General features: G+C 41.5%; 1 long non-coding RNA gene across 5 annotated transcripts in view; it reads left to right on the plus strand.

The window, feature by feature from the left end:
• The first annotated feature begins 16,927 nt into the window (after positions 1–16,927).
• The window catches only part of LOC128112806 (uncharacterized), a 37,633-nt gene continuing 35,950 nt past the window's right edge, over positions 16,928–18,610 (plus strand). For all 5 annotated transcript variants that reach the window (XR_008219170.1, XR_008219174.1, XR_008219172.1 and 2 more), the window contains exon 1: positions 16,928–17,130. This is a non-coding gene — a long non-coding RNA (uncharacterized LOC128112806). The remainder of the gene's footprint in view (positions 17,131–18,610) is intronic.

Genomic DNA, 18,610 nt, shown 5'->3' on the forward strand with positions numbered 1-18,610 from the left:
TTGTTAGATATCATGTGGGTTCTGAGAGTCAAACATACGTCCTCCGGAAGACCAACCAGTGCTCTTAAATCCTGAGCCATTTCTCCAGCCCCTACTTTGAATTTTTAAAATGGAGGGGATTTTCTCTTTCTTTTCCTATTCTCTATCTCCCAGTATCATCTAGCACTCTGTCTTCCAATACTGCCAGACTGTTACAGGAGATAAAAGACATCCATAGCCAAAGAGGAGGCTGAAGAGAGGTGCAGCCAGGTCTTATTAGCCCCTGTTTTCCAGATCTTGCTGCAAACCATCGAAGGAGTGATAGTGAGTCCAGAGCAACACAGACACCAAGACCAGGCCTGCCTTTCTTTGGCACAGGCCAGGAAAGTCTGTAGGCTTGTAGAAGTAACTTGGCATGTTATTCCATACCACATCCAGCACGGAACAGGGATGAGGTGTCCCTGACAGATGGAGATGGCAAGGCAGATGAGCCTGAGGTTCAGCGTCTGGCTCCCCTCCAGTTTCATATGACTTCAGGAGCTTGTGGAGTTCCGCATGCCTGGCAGGGAGCATGCAGAGGAAATAAGACAACTACTGGATTGGCAGAGAGTGGGAGTCAGAAGATGTCGCAGTATGTGGGGATTTCTTGGTAAATAGAAATTGACCAGGATCACAGACTTTGGGGGTCCATGACAGCACACATTTCTAGCAATCCGTGTGGTATGAAATAAGCCTCTGTGTGTATCAGCCTGATCAAAACAAAAGGATCCGGTGGCTATACAACAGATGATAATGCCTCCTACACGTCCTCTGCAAGGTGGCATGTGGCCCTCTCCTCATGCATGGCAACTAGCCATCTTCCAGCATAGATGGGAGGAGAGAGAAATTGAATGTTAAGCACTTACCTGCAAGAGGATGCCACACAAAAGACATGATTAAGGGGAATTATTTTGCAAGTTTAGAATCCCCCTCTTCTGTCTCCCTCAACCCAAGGAGAAAATACACATACATCCATGGAGAGAAGTCTCACACAAAAGATGAGTTGCCTGCAGGAAGACAAGAGTTCCCCGTCATTTCCAAGTTCATTCTGTACATTTATATTTTAAGACTTTTAAAATTGTGTGTGTGTGTGTGTGTGTGTGTGCGCGCGCGCGCGTGCGTGCGTGCACGTGCGTGCATGTAAAGCCCTTAAGTATATTGTGTCTGTCTTAGTTAGGGTTTCTATTGTTGTGGTAAAAACACCATGACCAAAAGCAACTTGGAAAAGAAAGAGTTTATTTCTGCTTAGGATGTAGCCCAGTGGTAGAACACTTAGATAACACACACAACACCCTTGGTTCAATCACCAGCATTACAAAAACCAAAAACAAACAAACAAAAAAACAACTATTATCAATGATTTCTTTGTGGTGTGACTCTGGTCCTGGGAAAAGTAAACAGATGTCTATCTACCCCAGATAGGGAATTTACAACAGACTGAAGTGTGGATACCACCAAAGTCCAACGTGGTGAACTAATGAGTTTTCATGGGGTTATTTACAGGAGTCTAGATGAGGGGTTACTGATAGGAACAGAAATAACTCAAAGATAATCACACTGCCAAAATCGCATCCCTGTGTGGGTCGTATGCCTCTCAAAAGCTGGAAAACTGAAGTTCAATGTACAACCTACAGGCAGTTCAGCCGATTGGACAGTGTCTTTTCTCAGCATTTCAGCTTGTCTCTGCCTCTTCCAGGCAGCTTGGGTTGTCTACAAGTGTGTCACAAGGGTCCTGGCTGCTTATATAGCCTTGGGTAGGGAGCAGCCTAGTACATTTAGGTCAATTTCTGAGACTTCTTGAAGCTTCTGACTATTTTTACGTGAACCTTAAAAAGCCTCAATTTAAAACATCCTGAGTCTAAAGGAGCTTCCTCCCAAGATAGAATGTTTTATCTTGAAGGCAATTGCTGCATAACATCTTTGACCTCAGAACTATAGCCACTGTCCTGTTAGTACTTCCCATGCTCATGGTGAGGTTATGCCATCTCTACTCCAGTCCCAGACTTGAAACATGGAAATGTGTTCAATCACATCAAAAGCATATCAGTGATTCCCAGAAGACAGCCAGTGTCAGGTGCAATAACACTGTCATTTGTGTGATATTTTGTTTGTGTTCTGACAAATAAAGTTTGCCTGGAGATCAGAGGGCAGAGCTAGCCGCTAGTTAACCATAGAGGCCAGGTGGTGGTGGCTCACGTGTTTAATCCCAGCACTCCAGAGGCAGAGAAAGGAAGTGATAAGGCAGAGCAGAGACAGGATCTCAGCCCTTTGGGTCAAAGGATCCGGAGAGGTAAGAAGTCACAGGTGGCTGCTCCTCTGCTTCTCTGATCTTTCAGGTTATTACCCCGATATTTGACTCCTGGTTTTCATTGATAAGACTAATTAGGTCTATGCTTCAACGGACCATTTACACATTAGACACAAGACTTTGATAAGGATGTCTCTCACATACAAGGTAGGGGACACAGGGTGTGGTGGTAACTATAAAATAAAGTTGTGTATTTACACAAATGATTGTCTGGATGAAGACGTATGGTAATTGGGCCCATTCTACTGTGCTTCATCTTTTGGCGTGGAGATGAATTAAAATTCATCCATTATATGATTACAGAAGCATCAACCAACAGCTATCAAGTGCTTATTTTCTTGTTGAGCCACAAAGGCATTTTTCACATGTCTTACACTAAAGAGTAAAGAAAAACAGCATAAAGGAAAGTTGAATGTCAGATAAAGAGTAGGGTTTTTTTTTTAGTGACCCAGCTTCACTAAGTTGGCATATTATAAAATAAATCAAATCAGATATACAGTTACAAATATGTGACCTTAACCCAGCACTACTGACCTTGTAGAATTTTTTTTTTTAATTCTGTTGAGATAATTGCTAGGAAAACATACACACACACACACACACACACACACACACACACACACACACACACTACTATAAGCAAAATTCCTTGTAAAAGCACAAAGGAATCCACCAGATCCCCCCCAAAAAAATATTCCCACTGTGTTCACTAGTCAAAATTCTGTCCGTAACACTAAATCTAAAACTCTCATTTTCAGGGATGTCTCCTCTCCGAACTTTAAACTGTGTCTCTTAACAGCTGAGCCATCTCTCCAGCCACTAATATCTTCTTTCAAAAGGAAATAAAACCAGAACTGGAGAGGCTTCTGGGTAAGAAGACAGAGTGGAAGTTGACTCTGAGTCAGCATGTGAAATAGTCAGAATCAGAAAAGAATATACTCTGTTTCAAAGGATAAGAGCTTGGGGACCACAAGGGAAGGAAAAGGATGCTGGAGAAGAACAGATTCAAAGCTAAGAAAGCCAAATATAGCTATGGCCACAAAGCTCACTGTTGTTGAGAAAGGAGCAGAAACCACTTCTAAAAGCAATTTGTTTTCTCCTGGCAGAGTACTACTCAGAATTGAGCTTTCAAGAGTAGGTTGCTCAATCAGAAGACCTACCCTCCGGAGCCAGAACACACAGACAAACCAATAAATGCACAAGTCACAGTATGGAAACACAAGAAATGTGACAAACCATGACAACATGACTCCCCCAAATGATCATGAACCCTCAAGGACTGAACTCACAGATACTGAAATGGGTAAAATGTCAGATGAAGATTTCAAAAGTTTTCTGGCAAAATGGTCAATAATCTGAAGAGATAAAAACAAACAATGACTTCTAGGACCCAGAGAGGAAAGTCAGCAGCATAGAAGGAAAAGCTGGCAAAATGATTAACACAGAAAATCAGCACTATGGATTAAAACAGTCGACAAAGGGAAACTGAGATTTTTGGCAAAAAGTAAATAAATAAAATTTTGTGTCTTAGTTAGTGTTTCTTTGCTGTGAAGAGACACCACGACAACAGCAACTCTTATAAAAGGAAGTATTTAATTGGGGCTTGCTTACAGTTTCAGAGGTTTAATCCCATTATCAGCGTAGTGGGAAGAAGTATGGTGGCATGCCGGCAGATATGATGCTAGAGAAGTAGCTGAGAATTCTACATCGGGATCCACAGGCAGCAGGAGGACAGTCTGAGCTTAGAATGGGCTTTTTGAAAGCCCACTCCCAGTGACATACTCCCTCTAACAAGGCCACACCTCCTAATTCTTTCAAATAGTGCCACTCCCTGGTGATCAAGTATTCAAATCTATGAGCCCATGGGGGTCCATTCTCCTTTAAACCACCACATATTAAAAATGAAATTTTAATGTATTAAGCAAAAAAAAAAGTAGAAAGCATCATCAATATACCTGACTACACAGAAGAAAGAATATCAGGGATGATATAAAAGGTTGATAAAATACTATATTCAAACATCAGTAAGGAAAACAAATAAATGAATGTGACCACAAAACCCAAGAATGCTGTATGATCAAGAGTCCAAGCCCAGGAATTCATGGAGTAGGAGAAGGAGCAGAAGAAGAGGTACTACACACAGAGCAGGAACAACAACAACCCCAATGAAGACACCATAGGAGAAGGTATTTCTTGGGAGGAACACATGAACATAGGAGAGCTAGGAAGGAATTCAAAACGACTAAGGTGGTAAGCTAGCAAACATCTTGTAATGGTAGGAGAGAAAGTAAAGAACCAAATAAATTTCAAGTGATTAGAAAAGCAACCAACAGAATTACAGGAATCTATAAATACCTGTCAATAGTAATCTGAAAAACGAAAGGTCTCAACTCAACCCAATGGATATTCAGACTAGCTAACTGATTTAAGATACTATATATATATATATATATATACTGTCTCCAAGAACCAACAATCTTGAGAGTCCTATGACAAAGGACAATCTAACAAGCAAATAGCCAAAACTAGACTGTGTAGTTGTCTGACCTCCAATAAAGTAGACTTCAAATCAAAGCTAGTCAGAAAAGATATATTGGATTCTACAACACGTGAGTAACGATCAGCTCACAAAATAGTAAGAAAAACAAAAACAGCGAAGTTACAACAATTGTAAATGTAGATCCGCCCACTGTTGCTTTTTACCAATTTCATAAAACAAAAACAAATAGACATAAAGGCTTAGATAGGTCCAGATATAATGGCCATGCGTGACTTAAGCACCCCACCTGTCATTCAAGATAGGTCATCCAAACTAAAAGTCAATGTAAAAATCCCAGTTAAACTGCACCATAAGTCAATTGGACTTAGCAGATATTTACAGAGTATTCTACCCAATGGGTGCAAAATACTCATTCATCTCAGAAGCTCATGAAACTTTCTCTAAAAAAGACCCCATTTCAGGTCACAAGTCAAACCTTACCAAATATAAAAGAGTCAAAATAATTTCTTGTATCCTGTCAGCTCACAGTGCAATAAAACTAGACACCAATACATACATACATATATTATATATACATATATATGTATATATACATATTCTTAAAATAAAGGGAATACAAATAGGAATAAGACTCAAATTATCCCAATTTGCAGAGCACATTCACGCCTACACTGGAAAGAACCTGACAGCACCACCAGAAATCTTAGTCTTGATAAACACTTTCAGCAAAGTAGCAGGAGACAAAGGCAACATACAAATGGGTAAGTTTTCTATGTATCAATCACACATTTGTCAAAAAAAAAAAAAAAGAAATTAGAGGAGAAAAGATCCCTTTGCCGTTAGCTTCAAAATAACTAAGTGAAATACCTAGGAATAAACCTAACCACTGTGGTAAAAGATCTCTGCGGTCAAAAGCGGTAGACAGTGAAGAAAGGAACTAAAAAGGATTCTATAGGACGGAAAGACCTCCCATGCTCGTGGGTTGGCCGAATTAAGGCAGGGAAAACGGCTATATTATCAAAGTGATCTACACATTCAACTCTCTCCCTATGAAAGCTGCAACATTGTCACAGAACCAGAATAAACAACCCAAAAGCTCATTAGGTAGCACAAAGGATCCCAAATAGCCAATGTAAATCTTAGCAGAAGGAGCAGCATTAAAAGTATAACAATGCCCAATTTCAAGTTATAGTATAGACTTGTAACAAAAACAGAGCACAGACACAAAGCCGCTCTGGAGATCAATAGAACAGAACGGAGGGCCTTGAAACAAACCCACAAAGCTACAGGCACTTAATTTTTGACAGAGCCGTCAAAAAATGCACACAGGGAAAAGAAAGGCCCTTTTGGAAATGCTTCTGGGTAGAAACCCTGTGTCCACGTGTAAAGTAATGAAGCCGCCACGTCCCCATCTCTCACCCTGCACAAAAATCAATTCAAAACAGATCAAAGGCCATAATGTAAGACACGAAACTTTGCAACTGATGAAGGAAAACACAGATAAATCACTTCAAGGCATAAGCACGGGCAAGGAGGATTTTTTCCAGCATAAGCAGTAACTCCCACAACTGACAAGTGAAATTATCTAAAATTAAAAAGTTACTCCAGAGAACAGGAAACCATCACCAGAGAGAAGAGACGCTTAGAGAAGGGGGAACAGTCTTCGCCAACTACACATCAGATATATGAAGAATGGCAAAAGATAAATACGACCCCCCCCCCCGAAAAAATCTAAATCATCAACTCCATAAATGTGCTAGAGGACTCAACAAACAGTTCCTCAAACGAAGAAATACAAATAAATGGTGAATACATTCCTGAAAAAGCATTCAGCAATCTTAGACATCCAGGAGATGCCAATTAAAACTGCTTTGATATTTGTCTTAGTCATCTTTCAATTGCTGTGAAGAGGTACCATTACCAAGCCCACTTTTTTTTTTTTACTTTTTATTGATTTTTTTTGTGAATTTCACATCATGTATCCTGATCCCATTCATCTCTCCATCCCTTCACCTCTGCCTTCTGCCCTTGCAACCTTCCACCAAAAACAAAATTTTAAAGTAAAATCAAAAAACGACCCCCCCCCCCCAAAGAAAAACAAAACAAGCAAACAAATAAATAAGTCTCGGCATGAAAGGTGTAGTGTGGCCCCAGTAAGTCACGCAGTATACCTCCAGTCCATACATCCTTACCTGTGTCTGTTGGAATGAGTCATTGGTCTGGTTCCGGGCCTCTGGCTTCTGCTACACCCTCCATACTGGGTCTTCACTGGGACTCCTCCTGAATATCCTATTGTTGCCTTGTGTCAGTGGAGAGCCTGTAGCTTTGGATTTGTAGGTTTGTCCTCTTCACATGCTCCCGCGGTTCATAGATGAGGTTGGTGTTGGGGTGGTCTACCTCCTAGTCTTAGTTCGAGGCCTGGGTGGTAGCTGGGTTGGTCAGCCTGCCAGCTTCTCCTATCTTCACCAGTCAGGCAAGCTCTCCACCACTGCCCCAGCTAGCTCACACAATGCAACAGACAGCAAGGAGGGGGCCAATGCTCTTGCTCCCACACCCTCGGGTCCAGCTCACCGGCACTCACACCACCAGGGCCAGTTCCATACTGTTTTGCCCAGGCAAGGTACAGGGCCCTCTTCCAGCTGCTGCCCTTGGTGAGAGGCAAGACCAGCTCTCCAGTTCTCATTCCTCCAAGGTCGACTCTCCTGCCTGTGGAAGACGGCAAGGGGTTGGAGGGGAGGGCATATTTCCCTTACCCTTGCCATCTCATGGCGTACTAGGGAGGGCAGGGGCAGTTCTTCTGCTCTCACACCCACTCTCCTGCCCGGTTCACCTGCACCCTGCCATCTCTGGTGTGCTGCCCAGGTGAAGCGCCTTGCCTACTCTCCCAGGTGCTGCAGTTGGTGGTAGGGGGTGGGGGAGGCAGGGCCAGTTCTTCCACCCTCGTGGCCCAGGGGCCAGCTCTCTCCCCTGCCACAGGTGGCAAGGGGCAAGGAGAGGGAGGGCATGTTTTTCCTCACCCATGCCACCACATAGCAGATAAGGGGTAACAGGGTCAGCCCTCCTGCTCACCTGCTCCCCCACCAACAGGGTCAGCTCTATTTGCTTCCCTGGGCGAGGCGCAGGGCCTGCTTTTCCAAGTGCTGCTGCCAGTGGAGGCAGTGCCAATTCTCCCACTCTCGTGACCTCAGGGCCAGCTCTCCCACCTGCTGTAGGTGGCAAGGGGTGAGGGAGCGGGGAGGTCATCTCTCCTGTGCCCACTCCACAGTATGGTAGACGAAGGGTGTGGCCAGATCTCCCACGAGCATTCGCAGCACCGGATCACCTGCGCCTCTGTGCACGGGGTCAGCTCTACTACGCTGCCTGCCAAGCTCACTCTTATCAGAGAAAGCCTTTAATTGGGAGCTGGTCTATAGTTTCAGAGACTTAGTTCATTATCATCATCGCAGATAACATGGAGGAGGCATACAGACAGACACTGGAACAGTAGCTGAGAGCTACATCCTGATCCATACGCTGAGAGAGACTCTGGGCCTTGGCACCGGCTTTTGAAACCTCAAAGCCCACCCTCAGTAATCCACATCCTCCAACAAGGCCACATATTCTAATCTTTCTAATCTTTTTAAATAGTACCACTCCCCGACGACTAAGCCTTCAAATATATGAAGGACATTCTTAATCAAACCACCACAATATTCCGCAGCCCAGTCAAATAGCTATCACATTAAAAAAAAAAAAATTGACAACAAATGCTGGTAAGGACGTGGGGAAAGAGTAACTCTTATTCAGCACTGGCAATTATGTAAACCTATATAGCCACTGTGAAAATAAGTATGGAAGTTCTTCCAAAATAAACCTAGAACTATGGTATGACTCATCCATGTCATTTTGGGGTGTATATCCAACAGACTCTAAGTCCATGTGCCACAGATACTTGCATCTCCATATTTATAGATGCACTCTTCACAGCACTCAGGAAACGGAATCCACCTATGTGTCTATCAAATGACAAATGGGTAAAGGAAATGTGGGCCATACACACAATGTTGTAAGTAGCCATGACATTAGCAGGACAATAGAGCTGGAAATCATGTTATGTTAAATAAGCCAGACTGGAAAACACAATTGCCCCATTTTTTTTTTTCTCCTATATGTGGAGTCTAGATTTTTAAACTGTATATATGAGTACAGCTACAGATGTTATCTATTTACATTTGCATAACATGCTGCAAAGGAGGGAAGGAAAGGAGGTAGACAGAATAGACTTGAAAACAGGGTACGGGGAAGTAGGGAACCTTCCAGACGGAGGGAGGATGGCAGTGGGGGAGCGGAGAATGAGGAAAACAAAATGCGACACATTTGTGTAATGCAGTAATGAACCCATTGGTTTGTATGCTAGCCTAAGATTAGTAACAAAAAAAAAATAGAAAAATCTCACAAAAACCAGAATTGGACAAATATTTATCACCCTGAGATCCCTAATATTGAGATGCTCTGGCAAACGTTGTGATGCACAAAGATACTTGTCTACCAACAAGGGGGTTTTCACAGGATTAAACTGTTTTTAAATGGCAGTAATTACTTATGCTGGAGACATTTCACCACTAATGGAGCATAATCTCAAGACACAACTGCACATTCTTAGAAATGTGAGCCAAAATTAATCAATCTATCTAATTTCTACAAGAGGAATGAGGAGAATTCTCTGAAGACCACCCTTTATCATGAGGCTATAAGTTTAAAGCAGCAGAAAATTGGAAAGAAATGTATTAAAGGGCTGAAAATTATCCTCAAATTAAAACATTTATAACCTAAAGCTGTAATTAGGGCAAAGGTAAAGGCAGGAGGTTCACAAAACCATCCTGGCTGCTCTTGAGTACTTGAATTCTGCCTTTGCTAATTCATTAGCTTGCTTACATTGTTAATTATGGGGGTTCCCCAAGGTTTGGTGAGGTCTCTTTTGCATTTTTCCCTTGCCTGCTATTTTACCCATTAACCCATATGATCTCAGCAATTCAAATAGACAGTAAAGTTCTATGAATTCTAAGCCCTGTGCTAAGCACTTGTGGATGTAGCTACAAATATCATCTGCCTATTTCCCATCTGAGGTTCTTAGAATGAAAATGCCCCCATAGACGCTTATGCTTGAATGTGTAATCTCCAGTGAGTGGAACTGTTTGAGAAGGATTAGGATTAGGAAGTATAGACTTTCTGGAGGAGATGCACCACTGGAGGTGGTCTTTGAAGTTTTGAAAACCCACACCAGGCCCAGTGTCCCTCTCCTTCCCTACTTGCTGCCTGTGGATAGGGATGGAAAGCTCTCAGCTACTGCTCCTGTGCCACGCTTGTTTGCTTCCTGCCATGATAATCATAGACTAACCCTCTAAAATTGTAAGTGATACCCCAATTAAGTGCTTTAAGAGTTGTCTTGGTCATGGTGTCTCTTTACAGTAACTAACACACCATCTTATCCCTTCTAACCAATCCCATCAAAATGCAACTTGGAAGATGACTAGAGATAAAGACATGGATATCTCATGGAGCTCCACCACAGATGAGTCACACAGTGCCATGCAGGCTATAGACCCTTCCCAAAGTAAAACAATAATGCTGAACCAGATATAGGGCAGCAAGCCTGTGATCCATCGGACAAATCCAACCTGGAGGCAAATTTGCTTGGCTTGTACAATGATTTAGAAATGTGCAAAGCTATATAAAGATCTGACATTCAGCCTGGGGATAATTGACTATGGCCAAGCAACAGTTACACCATTAGGAAAGGCCTGTATTACTGCCTACAGTCCCCAACAACCCCTATTATACGGTTAGTGTTCCCCAGCTGCTTTATGTAATCTACTTCTTATGAAGAAAGACATACCTATTAGCAGCTGAATTTAATTCTACCTAACAGAAGTGGACTATCCTCTCCAGTTGGCCTATCATCTTGGTAACCCCATTCATATTCATCTCTGCCTCTCAAGCTGACATATTCTTTGTTATCACTGGGATGGGAATAGATTTTCACAGAATAGGTAAAAGTAAATAATTGCAAGGCAGACTCAGTGTAGGAAGGGAGGGGGAGCTGGAAGCCAGCTAAGAAAGAGATGGTCATAGAATGGAGAGGACTTCAGTTGCTTCTCAATTTGCTATGAGGAGGTTTTGTTTTGTTTTGGCCTTTCAGCCTAGAATTAACCATACAAAAGAATAGAGCTTAGGGAACAATGGTTTCAATTTTAATTAAAATGAAAGTATCTAAGCTTAAAAGACATACTATGTAATATAAGCATAAATTGGAAACTTCCCTACAGGCTATCTTAGTATTCCTAGGAGATGTTGGGCTGTTCCTGAATTTGGAGCACGTATTGAACTTCAACACAATGCCTAGAACCAACCCTCATTCTTGCATGGTCCAGAATCTGTAGGAAAAGACTCCTAAGCCTCATCTTTGTTCATTTCAGGATTGCAGTCTGTCCTCATTGGGTTTCTACTGCTGTGATAAGTACTACAACAAAAGCAACTTGGAAGAGAAAAGCTTTATTTCAGCTCACAGTTCATAGTCTACCATGAATGAAAGTCAAGTCAGGAACTCAAGGCAGGAACCTGGAGGCAGAGACTGAAGCAAAGGTCATGGAGGAACCCAGCTTATTTCCTTACTCCTCCTTGCTTTCTCAGCCTGCTTTCTTATACAACTCAGGACCACCTACCTGCCCCTGCCCGGCACTGCCCCCAGGAGGCTGGGTCCTCCCACATCAAGCATAAAACAAGAAAATGATCCACAGCCTTGCCTACAGGCCAATCTAATGGAGGCATTTTCTCAACTGAGGTTTCCTCTTTCCAGACAACACTGGCTTGCATCAAGTTGAAAAAAGTAAACTTAGCCAGCACAGAGCCTTAAGAGTTCATTGGTCTTGCCCTGTTTTGTCTATACCTCATATTTAAGGTTACCTCTAATTTCTCAGAAAACCTTGAGAACTCACTGGCAAACAGTGGGGCTGCCTTGCTGCTAACTGTCCTCTGTTCTCTGAACTCTGATCCCATTGCAGTAAAGTCTATTACAGGAACCTCTGTCATCATCGCTTGCTTTTAAAGAGCAGCTTCGGTTCCTTTCCAATAAAACAGTAAAGGTCACCAACAAAGAAACCAAAGTGACCTAGCAATGTCTAAAATGGAAAAAGCAAAACTAAATAGCCACTGACCTTAATATTTTTATGTATCTCAGGGTCAGCTTAATGATATTCCTGGAAGTCTCCTGCTTTGAGTTATTAAAGATATAAAAAGGTTGGTAAAACGTTAAACCTTCCTGAAATGCTCATGGTGAAAAAGATAATTCTATGTTTTGAGATTTCATCTAGACTAGAAACCTACATCAGGGTAAAACATAGACGGAAATAAAGCCAGTGGGGGAAATAAGAAAATGGACGGAGACTATCACAGACCCAGGCCTCAGATAGTATCATGGAGGTTGTCAGCAAGCAGCCAAGTCCAGCTATTAGACTGAAACTCTCAGTCAAGACTCTAATTACCCACAGTACATTAGTTAAGCTTTTACAAAACCAAGATAAAGAAAAAGCTAACGCAAACTTGTTTAAGCAGATCAAGAATAGACTGGCTGAGGGTTGCCTTAAGCTATGGATTCAAGTGATGTCACCAGATTGCCATTTGTCTCTCTCTGCATGGTTTTGTTTCCCTTCACATTACACCTTCATTTTTAATACATCCTGTCAACATCTCATATATGACTGCTGAAGCCATAGACCCTGCAGCTCCTTCGACTTCAGCACACAAAATTAAAGCATGTTTGTTACTTTAGTAGAGTGAATGAAAGTGTTCCCTTTCCTTATCTACCAGAACCTTCTTCTGTCACAGGTCACCTTGAGCCAAGGACAAGGGTTTCTGGAACATGAATGATGGAATCTAGTCATGCACCCCACTCTGCATGTGGGGAAGGGTTGGGATGTGGTACTAAGAAAGAAAAACGGGTGCAGAGTATCTGTAAATAAATGTTCATTCTGCAAAGACACTGAATCTTGATTCTGGGTGAAAGAAAGATAAAGATATCCATAAGAGTGAGATTAAAAAAACAAACTTAATTAAAATAGTTAAGAAGCTTCAATCCTAGTTGTTGCAATAGCCATCACCAGACTTGGGTGAAACTGTAACCACCACCCCCGATGCTTGTCATCAGCCTTCTATGGCAAGAGGGTCTTCTGAAGGCAGAGACTGGTATGATCCTACTGAAGGGTGGATTGAAGTTGGGTTCCAGAAAGAGAAAGAGTGGTTTCATACAGTTTTTATAAACCTCTGTGTATTAATTTCTGTTGAAAAATATATAGGTATGAGGAAGAGTGCCCAGCAGTTTCTCAGCTTTCCTTACCTTAGAATCATTCCAAAGGAAAGTTCTGTCCAGGATCATAAAATTGTAAATCTATGCAAGTTGGGGCAAAACTGCACAACAGCAGGTAGAAGAATTAGGCTGACTGAGTAGAACAACCAAATTCCTCCATTTCTGCCAGTACTCACAGTTCCAAGGCCTGTGAGAGAAGGGACTGGCCTGTGTGTCAGCTGGGGGCTGCCTAATGGATGGTGACAGCCTGACGCCTCTCCTGGAGAGCCTTGTGACAGGTCTGGATACTTGAAACCAAGAGCTGCCAGAGGCAAGGTTCCAAACAGCTACTGCCAGGCATGGGCAAAGCAGAGACTCCTGTGAGCAGGCAGCATGAGAAGTCCCAAGAGCTCCAGATGAATGGGTCAAGAAAGGGATGACTTGTGTTCTGATCCTGATTCCCACAAAAAGGGCAAATCTAGCATAAGCAAGCAAATGCATTATCCCCCCCCCCCACAGTGCTTTCAAAGAGAACTCTCAGGGAGTGTCACTCCCCAGGGCTTGTCCCAACTAGAACTGTCTTTGCTTGAGTGTGAGTCCATTTCCCAGCTCTCCCTGGGATATAACAAGGCTGGCCCTTCTTCCAATCAGTTACTGCTGACTACGCGTCACCCCACACTTTCTACAAAGAAAGTCTGAATTCTATGGCTCTAATAAACTCATTTTTAAAATAGTAATCTCCTGCCAAGTAGATTTGTGTTTTTATCCCTAGCATGATTTGAAAAACAGAATAGCCTTATTCTAAATATGAGTACATGCCATTGTAGAACATACTGGTATCCCTTGTCTAAATAGTAATTTCCTGACATGCTTAAGGCTGAATCTGTTTTCAAAATCCCTTGTAAATTCAAATTATTTAATAATACATTAATTAAAACATTAAGGCATGTACTGGCATTTAATTTTATTGTGTTTATATATCATACCACCACCAAATAAATGTCATTTTCACTTAAGACAGAAACAGAAATTTAAGTAACGTCCACACCTGCACAGCACTTAGGGAAGTAACTTTCCTTGCTGTTTACCTAAACTAGAAGACTACCCTCTGAATTTTCTATCCTGTTCTATGATGATTTTTAATCCTTTTCTTTTGGACATGGTAACTGGCACTGGCCTCGTGGGTCATCTCTGAGAGATGAGCATCAAGTCACATTTGTTGTCCGTACCACCTCAACCCAATCAAGTCATCAGGCATCTGAGAATCACACCCACACGTCATCCCACATCCCTGCAGGGTCCTTCTCAGTTCGCGATGCACCTTGCCCCTTGATTCTTCGAAACCTGTTACCAGTTGCTTCTCCAGTTCCAGAGACTCCGGTGTTGCACCATCAACCAGACCTACTGTGTGCTCTCCAAGTGCTTCCTTCCTATGTGCTTCATCTCTTTATTTCATCTACCTGTCAACACAGTCTTTGTGACCGCTTCTAGACTGGACAGAGGCATCTGACTTGTACTTGTTTGCCAGTGACAAAATGTTAGAGGATGTCAAGTGCCATCTAACTGACTAGATTTTTCTTGATCCCCTGAAGTTTGGCTGCTGTGTGCCCAACTTCTGACAATGAATGCTACCTTTTCTGGTCATGTTGCTGTATTTTGATTTATAAAGTAGGTATTAAATAATTGTTTCATTTTGTCTTTGTTTTTATATCCTCAGATAACATAAAATGGAAATGCAGTCATCATATTGTGTGCTTACACATATCATATTTCTGTTATATTTACTATTTGTGTACATGTGTCTTTGTCTGAGTGGTTGTATGCCACGTGTATGCAGGTGCCTACAGAAGCCTGAAGAGGACATCAGATCCCCTGGGACTGGAGTTATGGGTCATTGTGAGCAACCTAATATGAGTATTAGGAACTGAACCCAGGTCCTCTGCAAGAGCAAGTGTTCTTAACTGTTAAGCCATCTCTCCAGCCCAAAGCATGCAATAGTTCTAAATTCGTCAAGGCAAGCATCATTTTCCTGTGCAGGCTATAAACAAGCATATTAGTTTGTCTCTGCTTCCTAAACATCAGAACTTTCCCATTACACAGATAAGCATTCTCAGACTTTATCACTAAAAAAATTCTCCTGCTTCAAATGACAGACTTGCTTCTCATGTGCTAGACATTTACTTTGAACTTTATCTTAAAAATAAATACAAATATATTTAATGAAGTCTCTGCTTCCTTAAACATGGGTATATACTTGTAATATATACAGTGACTACATATGTGGCATTTTACAAGGGGGAACAGCTCACTATCAAGCACAGAGATTGATGGGCACTGTAGCACATGCCTGTAGCCTCAGTATTTGCAAGGCTGAGGCAGGAGGATCATTTAAGCCAGGTTCAAGAGTAGCTGAGGAACATAGCATGATATTTTGCAAAAATCTGTTAATAGTTTCTTAGATCCCTCCCTCATGCACTCACATGCTAGTCAAGGGTTCTCAGCCTGTGGGTTGTGACCCCCTTGGGAACTCTAACCATTTTTATACAAGAGTCACCCAAAACAATCAGAAAACACAGATATTTACACTATGATTCATAACAGTAGCAAAATTACAGTTATGAAGCAGCAAGGAAAATAATTTTATGGTTGGAGGTCACCACATCATGAGGAACTGTATTAAAGAGTCGAGACACTAGGAAGGTCGAGAACCACTGCTCTAATCTGAATATATATGTACACCAAGATTAATGCCTTTCAGAAGACAATCTTATCATGTTGTCAGTTGGGTTAATGCAAATATGACTGACCAACTTCACTTCCTTTGGCTTCCTTTAAAAACTACCTTATTTTCTTTTTCTATGAGTTCATGATGAAACAGCACAGTTATATTTCCATGAGAATGTTGTGAAGTTAAAAAGCTTTCTTTCATCAATATTTTTTAAAGGAAAACAGCAATTCTCAGCTTCCTAAAATAAAATGAAATGGTATGATTTCTATTCCTAAGTTCACTGAAGTAAATACATCAAATCTATATACTAAGCTTCAACATACATCCATATCTATAATTAGGAATATCAATGTCAATACAAACTTATTTTATTTTTATTTATTTACTTTCATCTCTGCCCCTTACCTTTCAAAAGAAAAATAATCATAAAATACTTAAAGGTCATATTGCTGACTTGATACTTTTTGGTGCCTAGTAATTAGGAAATTTTAGGTCAATTAAGGTTTCCAAGCAGACAATAGTATCCAAAGATACTATTCTAATGAGAATTTGACAACCCTTTTCACAAAAGGCTTAAAATAAAAAAAGTGCCGACTGACCACAAAGCATATCTCTTAAAAAGGAAGGAGCAGTTTTCATTTATTGTACAGTCAAGTTTTACAAGGCAGGAGTATGAAAAGAAGCTTGTCAGTGTGGTGGTGTGGGAAGGAAGGAAGGAAGGACACTCGTCAGAAGGCAGACTTCAAATTAGGGGATCGCAGTCCCAGAAGACTCCACACATCCTTGTTGGCCTCATGATGTCCTTGCATGTTGGACACAGCCCCTTTGCAGGAAACAGGAGAAGAGAGGGACAAAAGCCCCTTTGAAAAGCATGATCAAGGGGTCCCTAGAGGATTCCCGAGCTCTCGAAACAAGCTTCATGGCAACAGCTTGACTCTGCTTCCTGCTTTGGCGTAGGCTGCTAGAATATGAATGAGTTGTGTGGCACTGGGGCTGTTTGCAAGTTCATGCTAAAATTTGATTCTCCAATCCAAGAATACCGTTGATGCAGAATTAAATCAGTATCGTCTTTTAAAATGCCCTAAAAAAGAGCTTGGTGAATTAGAGCAATGAGCACCTTTGCCCTGACAAGTGGTTCTATGCAGGAAGACACAGCTCAGACCCCATCATCCCTCCTGGGAGAAGCAGGAGATCTCTCTCACCAGGGTCATACCATCAGGCAATGTCATGCATTACGTAAGGAAATCCCTTCTCAGGTGAGAAATCCATCGTCCATGTTATATTGTTATTATGTTGTTTACCATTTATTTGAGATTTTTTAATAAAGCCGTGTCTTCTTCATTGTTGGATAATTCTCTTTCCATTCCTAGCAGTTTGGGTATGCTTTTCTTCCATGGGGGACATACCTTAAACCTAAACCTGATGACATATATAATCTGTAGAAGATGTATGAAGCAGCCTAACATTGTTTTATAAAAAATGTAATACAGATACCCACAAAGGTGTCCTATGGCACTTCTGATGTGTGGCTATCACTACTAACTTCCTCGGGTCTGTGTCTAGCCATTGTCAGACACACCAATTAACAATACCTTAGAGAGAAAGTGACATGTAGTTTTGCTTTTAAAAGCTAATGACCAGTCGCTTGCTTATTCTTTATTACAGAGGTCAGCTTAAGCACCCTTCTTGTTCATCAGTCCCCAGCACCATCTAGTCCATAAGGACTTGTCCATAACGACTTTTCACAGCACCAACTTGACACAGCTCATAAACCAGATTCACCTTCTTCCCTATTTAGCAACTGTAGTGTTGATCACGTGGCTTCGAATCTTTAATCTCCACTCCCCGTTTAATCAAATGGATTATATATTTAATTTTTAAAATATACTTATTAATTATTAGTAGCATGTGGAGGTCAGGGGAATAACTTGTGGGAGTCAGTTCTCTTCTTCTACCATTTGAATCTCAGAAATGGAACTCAGGGCTTGGCAGCAAGCACCTTTTCTGGGTAAGCCATCTCACCAGTTTGTATTTTTTTTTTTTTGATTCTTTGTTAAGTTAGTTACTAAAATAGAATGACTTCTTTTGAATATCACTGGGAGCTAGTGATGGCAGACAATCACTACTAGTCCCTCATAATAGAATGTAACTTGCAACCTGCCCTTGCCTAGAAAAGAGAGTCATATGTATTCAAGAGCATGAGTTCCACTGGATAGTGCTCTTGCCTGGTTGACAATAATGAACACCCACAGCTTCATTCAGGGCTGTACTATGCTATTTTGAAGCGTGTTTACATGACACATGGTGTCATCAGTCCTGGAACATAGCTAAGTGACCATGAGGCAAACCAAGTACTTCTGTTTGTGGACAAGTTCATATGTAACATGAAACATGTCCTGAGCTTTTGTCCTCTAATTTTTGACTAGAGACTTTCTTCTTTGAATATTAACTAAATATAAATTTTGATTCCAAATACTGTTCTGCAACATAGAGCTGGGGGGAACTTACCAAGACATTATGCAAAGTGAGTGTTTCGTTAATGAGTGTGGGTTCCAGCTGCAGCCTACAGAAGACTAATCATCACCATCTGGCAAAGTTTTCCTTCTCAGAAGAAGTGTGGGCAGGTTTTCTTAGATGGCCTCTTTAAAGAAATGCCTATCCTAGTCCCCAGTGGCATGAGTGTGTTTTCTTACAGAATGAAATGGATTCTGCAAATGGAGTGAGTGTTGCATTGGT

This window comes from Peromyscus californicus, unplaced genomic scaffold (genome assembly GCF_007827085.1).
Source record: "Peromyscus californicus insignis strain IS unplaced genomic scaffold, ASM782708v3 Scaffold_17__1_contigs__length_78620276, whole genome shotgun sequence".
NCBI classification, from domain to species: domain Eukaryota; kingdom Metazoa; phylum Chordata; class Mammalia; order Rodentia; family Cricetidae; genus Peromyscus; species Peromyscus californicus.